Genomic DNA, 14,447 nt, shown 5'->3' with positions numbered 1-14,447 from the left:
CATTAAATTATTTTTTTAAAATTTGAGTTAAATTTCTATTTTTTCAATTTGAGTTAATTCAATTGACCCTTCGCTAAGACCCGCCCTACTTAGTTACTTTTGCTACGCCTGTCAAGCTGTCGTGCCTGGCAAGGCTTTTAAAATGTGTACGCACCGGTGTCAGACACTGCCAGGGATATAATGTCATTTTTGGCGAACAGGTGAGATATCCGAGAAAGCCAGACAAAAAAAAAAAGGACTGCAGTATGCATTACAGGGGTATATTCATGATATAATAGGCAACCGATTAGAGAATAATTAAATTAAAATTGAAGCTGGCTTAGCCTAGCCGCCTCATATGCTAACCATGCACAAGGCTTTGGTCTGTTTCTGTCGCTCAAAAGCTTAACAGAGCCCCTGCGCGTTGCTACGGTTGCTAAGCTACGATTGGTGGATGGCAGTTTTTGGGTGTGGCTTCGCAAAGGGTTAATTGACGTCTGGGTCTGGCAGAAGCATGTTTAGCTTAAGTTAGCTTAGCATATATCGTTGAATCAGATTAGACCATTAGCATCTTGAAAATGACATAAATATTTTCTAAGCCTATAAAGCCTGACTCTCAGCACAGAAACCAACACTTTTTTGTTATTTTCTTGGCCAATATGGCTAGGATATACTCTCAACTCGCCAGACCCGAACATCAGCTGAATTAATTCAAGAATGGTTAAACCTTACTATTTAACGTTAATGGAGTTGTTGAATTAGCCTTTTTTTAAAGTGTAGTGTCCCTTTAAGCATTGAAGAAACATTACAATAGTGATCAACAATTCAAGACCTAATCATTAATTACAAGCTCAGTGGAATGTTTTACAGCACATTGTTAAATGTATGCCATAAATAATAAAGGCTGCTCTAACAAAGCCTGTATACAGCTATGGAAAATTTAAGAGACCTCTTAACAATAATAACAAACATTTGCCATGTTTTATGAAAGCACATAGCACTTTACGAGTAGCAAAATCCACTTTAAATATACTGTAATATGCAAATGGGCAATGCAATATATGTAAAGTTTATATGTAAGTTTAATGTTAAATGAAAAGTAAAATAAAATTATATAATTTACATTCGTCATTTCCAAATATAGTTTTAATACTGTCTGTTAATTATGTACTAATTTTGTACTAATTTTGAAATGTATTAACCAAATTTAATTGATGTATGTAACATACTGTACAAGCAAACGGTAGCACAATGATTGTTTAAAAAATGTTAATTTTCTCAAATGCATTTAGACATATGCTTAGGATTGCATTTTCATGATAACACTGATGTTTGCAGCAAAATTTTGAGCCAAAGATGTAGCAAAAAGATAACAAAGTTGTGAAGTAAATGTCAAATTGTTACATATTGCAAAACGTTTGCACATTAAATTTCAAAATGAATTTTGTCACTACCATTTATGTTTTCAAACATGCATATATACGTGTTTTATAGTTTCCCTAAAATTCAGGGATAACAATAAAATAATTGTTATTCAGACCAATTGTCATTGTCTCTGAAGACAAATAAACCGCTCTAAATGCCAACATTTGATATGAAATTAGGAGGATATGTTATCAGACTATACAAGTCCTGTTGTCAATCACAGTTGTAAGTACAAAAAATAATAACTTGACTTCTAGTTAATCATTTGTAAAAGTGGCAGAAGGTCGATTTTTCTTAATCTCAATCATCACAAATACTGCAGAAGACCTATTGGAACCCGCATGGACCCAAGATTCTCACAGAAATCAGTCAAGTTTAGTGAATCTTGGACTGGGGTTACATTCAGTATGGGGTCGTGCGGGAGATCTGCAGAGTGAATGGCAACATCAACAGCCCGAGGTATCAAGACATTTGTGCTGCCCACAGGAGAGGGCAATTTCTTCAGCAGGATAGCCCTCCTTCTCAATCTTCAGCCTCCAAATCAGCCTCTAAATCAAAGTTCCTGAAAGCAAAAAAGGTCAAGATGCTCAAGGATTGGCCAGCCCAGTCACCAGATATTAACATTATTGAGAATATCTGAGGTAAGATGAAGGAGGAGGGATTGAAGATGAATCTAAAGCATCCTGATGAACTCTGGGAGTCCTGCAAGAACGCTTTCTTTGCCATTCCAGATGACTTTAATAATAAGTTATTTAAGTCATTGCAGAGATGTATGGATGCAGTCGTCCAAGCTCATGGGAGTCATACACAACATTCATTATTGAATATTATACATCATATACAGCATGACTTTATATTATATACTGTATATTACTTCTGTTAAGTGACAAGACTTTTGTCTAAGCAAAGTCAGACCTTACTGTTCTAATTAAATAATAAAAAATCAAGGCATGATCATATTTTATTCTGGTAAAATAAGCGTAATCTCGAGGCCTTTGCCTTTCAAAATAGCCACTTCTGATACCAAATTACCAATTAAAAGTCAAGTTATTTTATTTATATTTAATGTTTCTAAAATTTGGATAGGCAATAAGACTTGTCACGTACTGTAGAATAAAAAAAATATTTGTATTAACATTTAATATAAAAATATTATAAATTTTTAATACTAATTATACTCTTTATTATTATTATTATTATTATTATTAATATATTAAATATTTAAATATTATAGTCCTTTAAAGCAAGCCTAAAATGATAATCCTTTCCAGACGAAATAAATAAACAGTCTGAAAAAATAAGAATATGAATGGTAAAAGCTTGAGTGCACTTTATTAATTGTTAATGCAGCGAGAGAGAAAGGAAAAAGAGAGAGATGAATCCATTAGCCTTTACTCCAGCTCTCTAAGACAGCCTGAACGGTATAGTTGTATGATGGCACTCAGCCAGTGTTCCCCATCAAAGGGCCATTTTCATCCAGAGGTTTATTTTTAGAAGGAAAGACGTCTTTTTTTATCCTCCTTCCATCCTCTCAGAACCCTTTGTCTGGTTAATGCAGAGAAATAATGGGGTGCTTTAAGCTCTCAAGCACTATACGTTCTGAATGAAGTCGCTTTTCCAGACCGGTAGTTACTGTATATACTGTCATGATACAGTGCGTCTGGCCGACTAGGAGTTTGCAGGGTGTTTTCCAGCAATCTGTCCGCACTCGCTGCTCTGTAATCAGCAGTGAAAACACATTTCATGGGCCTGATTACCCGGGGCTCCTGCACCACTACAGAGGCAGGACCTGGAGTTTGCCTTACACACTCGCACATAAAACGAACCAATGTGTGAGCCCTCCATCAAAGCGTTCTCTCTCCAGCAGGGGTGAGAGGGCTCGGGAAAAGCCTTTGGACCTCTAGGGTTCATGGTAGCACTGCGAGTGGGAGGGTAACACGTCTCATTTGGTGGAGACGGCTTTTCGAAAATTCTCTCTGTGTCTCTTTCGCCTGCTGTTCAGCATGAAAGGCTTTCAAGTTAAGAAACCCGAAACCATATTTGCTGGAGAAATACAATTTGGGATCTGGAAAATGGCAACCGGGTCCTCGTTGGAATCTACAGTCTATCTTGTTTTCATTTTCCGAGGCCTCGTGTGCCACTTTTCTCAGTATCGCAGTCTGAAAATTGCACCTCCATTTTGTAATTATTTCTGCATGGGCCCGGCGTGAGGAATGACATTAGAGGAGATGATTACGACCTAGTGGATGTGGAGCTCAGAGGAGGGAGCATTAATTCCAGGGCACACGCACGCGTTTCAGCACACATTCTTTGATATTACACACGTCTATTTTTTTTAAAGCTCTTTGTGCCAAATGTGACTGCTTTGCCACCAGTGCTGGGGGGGGGGTTAACACACTGCTAAATTATGTTTCAGTAGTGTGATAGCAGCTCAGATTTTTTAATAGAAATAGTGGTTCTTAGTCGTCTGTCATGAACCCCAAAACATGTTCAAACTTTTCTGTCTTATAGGCAGTATATGGAAAAATTGTGAATGAACAGTTAGAATCATGCAGTTATATCCAATACACTATACACTTTTCGGTGTATTTGAGTTTATGATACACATATCCACTCATAGGGTGGCACGGTGGCTCAGTGGTTTGCATTGTCGCCTTACAGCAAGAAGGTTGCTGGTTTGAGTCCCAGGTGGGCTAGTTGGCTTTTCTGTGTGGAGTTTGCATGTTCTCCTCTTGTTGGTGTGGGTTTCCTCTGGGTGCTTGGGTTTCGCCCACAGTCCAAAAACATGCAGTATAAGTAAATTGGATGAGCTAAATTAAGTGTGTGTGGATGTGAGAGTGTGTGGGTGTTTACCAGTAATAGATTGCGGCTGGAACGGCATTCACTGTGTTAAATATATGCTGGAATACTTGGTGGTTCATTCTGCTGTGGTGACCTCTGATAATTAAGGGACTAAATTGAAGGAAAATGAATGAATGAATGAATTTCCACTTTTTTCAATTGTGTTTTTTCACCTAATTTAAGCTGTGGTCACCCTAGCTTGTGAAATTCTGTAGTACAGTGCTGCAAAAAGAGGCGAATTAAACAAGATGATTCGACATTTAAAAAGTGAGTGATTGGTCCATATTTTTAATTTCTGTCCAGAGAGGTCATGCTTTGATCCTCGATTGGTCTCGCGGAGTCAAGTCACTCGATTTCGCAGGTCAGAGTTCATCAAGCTTGAACGTTGCAACACAAACGGCAAAACTTGATGACCGAGCTTGTGTTTCTGGTCTGACGCATTCAGTGGTATGAATGGAAGTCTATGTGGAGAAAAGTCTAAGTGACCGCAGCTTTAGGCATATTTAACCCAAGAGAAAAATTCATTTAGAACCAATAATTATCCAACTATTTGGACAACCAGAATTGTTTGTTATTTATTTACAAAAATTTAACAACTGCTTTGAAAATGCTTATCGATTTTTGGTGCTGCCAGTACCAAAAGCATGAGCATGCTACTTTTCTGCAAGGTGGTGACCTCAAAAGATTAAACTCTAACACGTGTTTCTCTTAACTTAAACTTGTAAGTGTACTTAGTTGTCAACATTTTTTCCTCTTGATGCAATTTCATGCAAAGCATGCTTGGAACTATACATCCACTACCCATGTTGTCATCACTAACCTGATTTCACCAATTGGGACATGTTGCTGGATCAACATCTATGTTGATCCTGGAACAACATTCCAATCAGCCAATCTGAATTAAGGGACATGTTTAGAGTTTATGTTAAGTTTAGGCTTACAGTTAGATTTATGATATTCTAGATTTACTAATATTCCCCTCTGATTTTTGGAAGAATTGACAGTTATGGTTGGGTTTAGGAGTAGGGAATAGGCATGGATTACATTCTCGAACAAAAATGATGTTCCAGGATCAACATAGTTGTTAATCCAGTATTACATCAGACTTGGCAAAATCATGACGTGCTGTAGCTACACCAACACAATTTGTCCATGTTGCCACCACACAATATGATTAGGTTAACTAAAAAAATTTTTTTTTAAAATAAATGTAAGTGGACAGAACATAAAAGAAAATAATTGTCCAAAAACTTATAATAATTGACTTGTTTACTACTCATTGTAAATAATTAGTAAGTAACAAGTGGCAAAAATATTTTTCGAGTGTGCTACAATAAAATATTACAATATGACACAATTTTGTTTGAGTAAATAAAAATGAAAGACAAAAATAATCATTTTAAATACTACAAGTGAGAGTGAGCAGTTTGTGAAATGTCAACAGGCCCATTTACACCTGGATTAAGATGCATTTTCATCAATTCAAATCACAGGTTAATGACATGCATATAACTCATTTTGAACTTGTCCGCTTTCAATTACTTGCAAAGGCAGACAAAAACGCATTCAGCTGGATTGCTTTCACAGCGTAGTGCTCCAGTCTGCGGAAAATGTGACAAATGTGTGGACTATGTTGACGAGTTACAGTCACACGACCACTAGACAGCACAGTGAGATCCAGCAAGTTTAATATTTCACCCATACAGGTGGCAAATATGTGTAATTTAAACTAGTCTAAAAACAAATAAATCTTAGCACTGACTGCAGAAAGCGGATTGATTTCAATGTGTTTAAATTCAGATCTACTGTAGCAATATTAATGGTAACCATGGTATTGTGGCAGAAATGTGTTATGTTCATGTTATACTATTTATTACAGTTGTATCATTTTCCAATACTGGGTTATGGCTGAAAGGGCATCCACTGCGTAAAACATACAGTATGCTGGAATGGTTGGTGGTTCATTCTGCTGTGGGGACCCCTGATAAATAAAGGACTAAGCTGAAGGAAAATGAGTGAATGAATGAATGAATGAATAGTAGTATCACTTGCTGTGCAAGTGTATTTGAATGTCTTTAGGCTCAATACAAATGTTTTCGTCATTGGTAATAATTTAAAATTATGCCACTCAAGCTACAGCAAAATTACAATGGTTTCAAGAGACCAAGATTACAGGTACAATGCGGTAACAGCTCAGGTGCTGGAGCAACCATTGGTAAAACTGCTCCAAAATGTTAGTCTGGAGTACTGTATATCATTGTGATCCTAAAATAAAATGGCTCATAGTAATTTATGTACATTATATCAAGTCTTATTGTTCTGTAATTGAGATGCGTCTCTACTTTTGGGCCTAAAATTAATAGCTGAGGGCTTGAACAAAGGTATTCTATGTTCTGTTTTCAAATACTTGTGTGGTTGAATACATTCAAACAGCTACAATAGACTACTTACCCTGCACCTACCTACTTAATGTGTGGTATAGGATATTAGAGATATAACAGTATGAAAACTTCAAATCGCAATTACAGTGAAGAAAATTATCATGGTTATTAATATTAGAGTGGTTTTGTTAAAATTACCTGAAAATGCTTAAAAGTAAAAGTCAAGCAAAAACTGAGCAGCTTTTTTTTTTTGGATCCCTGCATTTTAGATTAGTATGCTAAGGTTTGTTTTTCATGTGAATTGTCATTTGCGTGTTTTATAGGTTGTGTGTTTGTATGTTAAACCTGCAATTGTAATCATTGAATCTCACAGGCATTAATGTTTGTGTTGTTTTATATTAAAAAAATGCATAAAACTGCTTTATATATGGCAAACATGACAAAATTGTCAAACTTCGACTTTTTGGACTGATATTGCAATTTGATTTGACTTCCTTTCATTTTGTCAGGTCAAGAATAAGCTCAGTATTCCCAATAGTATGCTGCACACACTTTAAATTACAGTAATACACTGAAAAAACCCAATATGTTAAGGTAACCATTTGCGGAAACCGATTGCAAAAACTAATCCTAATGAGTACTGTGAACTTAATCCATTTGAGTAAACAAAGCAATTTGAGCACAATAAAACCTCAGTAAAAATAAATAAAGAGAACTCAAACCAACTAAGTACTGTAAAACCCAAAAAGGTAAGGCAACTCAAACTATTTGAGGAAACCGATTGCTATACAAAACATTTGAGTTAAAAAACTAATCTATATGATTATTGTGAACTTACTCAATTTAAGTTGAAGTAATGAGGTATTTAATTAACTCTTTTTAAACGAGTAGAAATAACTTTTAGAAATTTTGAGTAAACTACACTCATTTGATAAAGTTGACTGTTGGGTTTAACACTGAACAAAATACTTTAACTGTATATATAAATATACATTTATTGACTGTTTATAACATGCATTTCTTTTGTGATGTTACATTATTTACTGGGAGTTATCAAAGTCGTCATAATCAATAACAATTTTAATAATAATGAAAATTTGTTACGGTGATACTAACCATCAGAACGTTTACACTGGTTTACCTTGAAAAAAGTGAGAAAGTGCACCAGGTAGTTATATTTCATTGCACTATACCAAAACGCATGGATTACAGTTAAAATTGTAGTTTTCATCCACATCCTTTTTATTTACTTGCTTTACGGTTTCCTTTTAATCTGTGTAACCTGGGTTCAACATTCATTCAATAGTACTCATGTGTCATTAGTGCTCCCAAAAATGCATCTAAAGTCAAGGATCTCAACAAATTCCAAACTAAAGAGGTCACAAGAGATGCATTTTAATTCCAGATGCAAGTACAGCCAATGATGAAATTATATTTTTTGTTTCCATTTATAAATAAATGAGTGACCCATTCACTCAACAGATTTAGTTTAAAACACTGATTCATCAAGAGCCTGTTCTTTAGGGATAAGTGACTCAATGAATCATTGACTTAAATAATCTGTTTATAAACAATGACACACTCATAAAGACAGCTACTAGTTTCAAAGCCTGAATGAATGAGTCGATAATAAAAGCAGAGGCTGCATCCAAATTACGACAGATGAATATGTGTAATGTCTGTGTTCTCATAAACAGAGGGATCAAAATGTACCCAGATAACCTGTTACTTAGGTTAAAGGAACGGATCATTACGAATGGAAAATAGTCTAATAATTTACTCACTATTATGTGGTTTTAAACCTTAATGAGTGTAACAACGGGGAGTGACACCAACAACAGAAGGTAAGATCCAAATGCAGGTTTAATCGTAATCAGGCAAGCAATGGTCAATACAGGTGTAAACAGGTGTATTGAGACAGTCCAGAATCGTAGTCAATAACAGGCAAGGAGGTCAGAAGGCAGGCGGCAAACAAGGACAAAAGGATAAACTAGGCTAAGGTCAAAACACGGAAAAACAAGACAAGGAAAACGCGTTGTAGTGTTACTATTACAGTTAACAAGACTCGGCAACGTGTGTGTGGAACAAAGGGGTATAAACAGTCCAAATAATCAGTGAGTGAGAGGCTACTGCTGTGAGAGTGTAATCAGTGTGTATCTGGAACCAGTTGTGTGTGTGTGGAATGACTGGGTGTTGTAGTCCATAACATGGCAGATATGTAGTTCAATGAGTGTGAATGTTTGTGTGTGAGTGTTTACCAGCGACATCTGGTGGTTGTTCGCTGGTGAACATGACAATGAGTTTGTATCATCTGTTAAAGTGAGTTGCTGGGACTTCAACGAGAAGTTGACTCGTCACTTATATTGTTTTGAATGGGGAAAAGTGGAACGGTCAGTATGGTAAATGAAACCCCGCCTACTAGTACATGAGCCAATCATCGATTGCTATAAAATGGCGTTTCTATTGGGGAGAAGCTCGAACCAGATGTGCGCCTGTTTGACAGTTTGAATCAAGTGCACTGAAAATGAAAAGATTTTTGGTTTGGTAATCTGTATGAACCGGACACAAGGTACAGTCTGTCCTGTCAAACGCACATCACATGACAGCAACTACTCAAACGCCCACAAACTTGTAAACAAAGAGTTGCTGCCATTTCTGAAGGAGATTTGCTATCTGGACCAAATTGTGGATTACTTCTAAAGGCCAGCACGATATGGCAAGGCATTGTTCAGAGGGTGATCATTTGTAACACAGGCATAAATTGGTTGGTGTCGTGATTTTGTTCCTTTTGAGTGCATATGCATATTAGCTTGAGCAACCTGCAAATATGCCATGAAACAAAACTTATGAGACAGTTGTCCTTTTAGTTTTTTTAGTGGTTCCAAATATTTAATGTAATCATAAGCTTGGCAAACAGTTTTGAAGAATTTGATGTTTCCCGATTCAGACAGATTGCACAATCATACTGCCCGAGAGGCATTTCAAAGATGGTCACCATTTGAAATGACTTGCTTTAAAGGGACTTTTGTTCTACAGAGAAAGAGACTTAAATAGGTTTGGATCAAGTGAAGAGTGACTAAATGATCATATATTTTCATTTTTGGGTAAACTATTACAAAATCCAAAATCACAAATCCACAAAATCCAATATTCAAAATCGCACATAGCCTGGAAGAGTTACTGTAAAATTCAACCAAAGCACACACACATTTTGGTTAGACAGCAGTGCAGCTGTTTTCAAAGGTCTAGCCTGACACTAAATTATGAGCAGTCCCCAATTTGACAAGCTACGGTTTTCAAAGTAGCTTCCCAATGTGTCGCCCACAGAGTAACTGGTTAAACAGAATCACAAAAAAGGCCTGCAATTCAATATATGCATTAGATATGCACAGAATGATTTCTAGACTGTCCCAGAGTGCTTTGGGGGAAGTTAATCATTTATATGATATGTTTCCTGTAGGTCTGAGCAATGTGCAAACACTGGAGAGTAGAGTTATGGCAGACAAGGGCTCACATTCCACTCGTCTGCCATATAAAGTCACCAAAGAAACTCACAAATGTCACTTTCCACACACACGGCTCATACCATTCCGTGACAAACGCAGGGGTAACACCAGATTCACAGAATGATTTATAATGCTTATGTGACAGCGGAATGGTGGCCGTAGCATGTGATGGGAGCTCATTCAAACTGCAAGTGCAGGTCTATTCACATGGTCAGCGCTTTACGTTAATTTCTCTCCCTCTCTTTCTCTCTCTGACTCTGTTCCACTCGTCTCTGTCAGCTCCCCTCAATGGGGTTGGTTAAATCGTCCATAACACATAAACGCTCGTTTATAAAAGCTGACAGACATGGCAGTCGTTTACAGAAATTAATTACCTTCCACTGGTGCTTCATGCGTCAGTCACGCTACACCAGGCTCAACTACCTCCATTAGAGACACCTCCACCTGCTGAGAGACAGACAGAGAGAGGGAGACCCATAAAACACATCATTTCTTGCCAATAATTTCATTCATGATGGAATTCCAGAGCGAAAGCCAAATTGTTTTGCTTTTTTTTGCTGTTGTTGTTTTGCTGGAAAAGGCTGTGACTTTCATTAATCTGTGGTTGGTTAATGGAGCCAATCTGTTGAACGTTCATACGTCGGTGCCATGACTCTCTAATTATGGACGCAGATCAGTTGAGCTTGGTTAGCTTTTAGCTTAATGAATGCAACATGGCAGAAAACGCAACATCCCGGCTCTATTAACGGAATATTATTATTTTTTTCCATTGAGGCTTTCTAAAAGATTCAAATGAACTGGTGTTTTTAGTGTCATTTCTCCAGCTCTGCTCTGGCGAGGAGTGGAGTTGGAGTATGAATGCAAACTTGACAGCCGTAATCTCAGCTTGGTGTGATCTTCCGAGAAAAAAAAAAAAAAAAAAAACTCTCCATCATTTCATTATCAGGACATATGCCAAATGGAAAAGAAAAACAGGAACTAGCTTAATATCCCACCGTTTCAACATGATATGGCACTTGGAACCCATTTTACTTTGTCAATGTGATGCATTTCAGAGCACAACAGGATGTTCAATAAGATAAAAATGTATGACGGGAAATCGCAAAGATGAACAGGCGATATATATATATTTCTTTAGAAAAACATTTACAATCAGACAAAACATTCATTCATTCATTCATTAATTCATTCATTTTTATGTCGGCTTAGTCCCTTTTTTAATCCGGGGTCGCGACAGTGGAATGAACCGCCAACTTATCCAGCAAGTTTTGACGCAGCGGATGCCCTTCTAGCCGCAACCCATCTCTGGGAAACATCCACACACATTCACACACACACTCATACACTATGGACAATTTAGCCTACCCAATTCACCTGTACCGCATGTCTTTGGACTGTGGGGGAAACCGGAGCACCCGGAGGAAACCCACGCGAAGGCAGGGAGAACATGCACTCCACACAGAAACGCCAACTGAGCCGAGGATCGAACCATCGACCTTCTTGCTGTGAGGCGACAGCACTACCTACTGCACCACTGCCGTGCCCCAGACAAAACATTTGAGCTCAAATAAAAATGTATATTTTGAAAAAAAAAAGTCAAACATTTATATTAGTACAAGGAAAGTCTAAGGGCTCTATTATACACCCGGCACAATAAGGTGCAAGACGTGTTTGGTGCGATGCGTTGCTATTTTTAGACCTGCACAACCCTAATTTTCATGTTTTGCACCACGTTGTTTAAATTGCAAAACTATTCCGGCCACTTTGTGGACTCATGGGTGTGCTGGTCTAAAAAAAGAGGTGTGTTAAGGCACATTGTTGGCGCGTTGCTATTTTGAAGGACTAAAATAGACTGGGCTATTGATCATCTAAAAGCAGGTCTGAAGTCAAGCACAGAGCATGCTGTTTATGCGCCTATGTTAGTTCAAATGCTTACATAATGCTTAATACACACAGGAAGTACAGCAATACACAAATATCTTTACATATGAACAAACTTAGGGATTAAAATGAAAAATTATATATATATATATATATATATATATATATATATATATATATATATATATATATATATATATATATATATACTATTTTCTACATATAAACCATGTTAGAACATGTGTCGCAGCGCAGAACAAATTTTTCCAAAATAGCAAATGCTTTTGCGTCATATTTTGCATGTAGATCGTTAAAAATAGCCCAGAGTGTCCAATCTTGACCATACAGTATTAAATGTAAAAAACACATTAAACCATTCCATCTTCATTTGTTCCACCAAACTGAAATTAATAAGTATCACCTGTGAAATCACATGTGATATGTGCGGAATGCATGAGAAAAACACATTTTTGGAAAAAAAAATTTCTTGATTTCTTTACAGGAAGAAAAGTCATGATTTGGATCAAGATTAAGCTGAATAAATGAAAAGTAAATTGGGTTAATTTAGATTTCCTTGTTTCTTCTCATGTCCCCCTTTCCGCCCAGGCCTCTTTTATCTCAATTCTTCTACATTCTCTAAAACAATTTTCCTCAGACACAAAAATATTCACACACACTCATCCCACCCTCCTCTTCAGGCCGGCTCACTGTAGTACCGCCAGTTACTCAAATGACACACTTAAAGGAACGTAGGATGAAATCAGTCATTTGAAGAGCAGAAGATTGCGCTTCTTGCCATGTCGTGTGTCTGGTGTGAATCTGTGGCCGCTCTTTGCCGGCAGAGGATCTAATAAGTGCGCCGCTGTGCTGTGGGTCGCCCAGTGTGAGATTAGAGGAACTCTATTAAACTTTATGGCTTCGAGTCGAAGCGCAGGGAACAAAGCTGTGTGAAATGAACCTCAACTACCCCGGGACTGAACAAGGCGCTCATGAGTGATAAAACACACTGGGACGTTTTCTTGGAGACGGGTGGGTTGGTTTCAAGCCCACCTACTACACCAATATTTCAAAACATATCATGTTTTCTCACCCATTTGAGTATTGCTTTGAGAGGAAGTTAAAACATTGCTGGTGTTATGTGCGCATCGTTTCAAACGTTTGCACTAAAGACTGGCTCTTAACCTTTCTGTGATGTATTTGTGGGTCATCTTTAACTCAGGTGATGTTTGGGATTTCATGCTATGAATCATTGCTGCAGTATACAATACATATGCTGTACATTGTATGCAAATTCCCTGTATGAACAGAGTACCTGAATGGCCTGCTACATTTGTCAAAATGAGTAGTGTACATCAGCACATGCTGTATGGTATACTGTATCCCACAATGCATGTGCTTAGTTTGACCTTTCATTTCCAATATGATGGATTAACCAGAAATAACTTCAACTCACTATCTCTATTTTAAAATCTGCACGCAGCACTTTTTTGCTCACAACTGCATACTAGCTTACTTTTTACTTACACCATGTCCATTCATTAGATTGCAGAATTTCAAATGTTTTGAGTTTTACTAGGACTGTGTTAAGTTAACTGTTTTTCTGGGTATTAGTGAAGTGTTGTACTGGTTATTTATTTAGGGTACCTTAAATACGCAGATGAAGGTCTGTAGGATAACTGGATTTCTGGGTATTAGTGAATGGCTGTAAATGTTAAGCATTTACAATAGGGTACCTAGAGTAAGCAGATGAATTTCTCCAAGATAACTGTTTTTTTTTTTGGGTATTAGTGAATTGCTGCACTTGTTAAGCATTTAGAGTACCGTAGACAAAAGTCTCTAAGATAACTGGTTTTCTGGGTATTAGTGAATTGCTAAACTGATTAAGCTTTTAGGGTACCTTGAATAGGCAGATGAAGTCGGATCTATACGATCTATTCTGTCCATAACAGAAGATATGTCAATTATTGAAAATCAGCATCTGTTCTTATCCAATAAAACACTTTGGAGGGCCTTGAGAAACAACAAGATGAGAAAGAATGTAATGTCAAGTTAAAAGAGGGTAAATATTTGTATTGTTCACAGACTTAAAAAAAGACACATGAATAAAAGTGAAACTAAAGCCAGTTTCCTGGCCTGGCTCCCTTCAAAGATTACACAATCTTGACACTCGACCCTGTTATTTTTTATATTCTGTTTTTTAAATACCTTGATAATAGGGAAATTACCAGAAAAGCAAGCATTTCAACAGACATCAGCATTATAAGAATTTTCTTTAAAAATGTAAAAGGTTTATTTAAATTTGTCTCATATCCCATTCCATTTAAAGGACACCTATGATGAAAATCAGCTTGCTGTTTTGACAGAACTGTGTGTAGGTATAGTGTGTGCACTCTCATTTTGGAGTGATATAAACCCCAAAAGTCACTTTTTTAAA

At 37.0% G+C, this 14,447-nt stretch overlaps 1 protein-coding gene across 7 annotated transcripts in view; it reads right to left on the bottom strand.

Moving 5' to 3' along the window:
• The window catches only part of LOC147833450 (uncharacterized), an 85,586-nt gene that overhangs the window by 11,125 nt on the left and 60,014 nt on the right, over positions 1–14,447 (bottom strand). For 3 of the 7 annotated variants that reach the window (XR_015511947.1, XR_015511944.1, XR_015511945.1), the window contains exon 3: positions 10,507–10,579. The exons of 1 other annotated variant lie outside the window; for it this stretch is intronic. The gene's annotated coding sequence lies outside the window, so the exon portion shown is untranslated. Of the gene's footprint in view, positions 1–796; positions 1,967–10,506; positions 10,580–14,447 lie in introns of those variants that run through there. 3 more of the 7 variants (XR_015511946.1, XR_015511943.1, XR_015511948.1) reach the window with 2 other exon arrangements.

Source organism: Danio rerio, chromosome 16 (assembly GCF_052040795.2).
Source record: "Danio rerio strain M-AB ecotype USA chromosome 16, GRCz13ab, whole genome shotgun sequence".
NCBI lineage: Eukaryota > Metazoa > Chordata > Actinopteri > Cypriniformes > Danionidae > Danio > Danio rerio.
The sequence above is the reverse complement of the archived record's forward strand: the minus strand, read 5'-3'. Positions and strand labels throughout refer to the sequence as shown.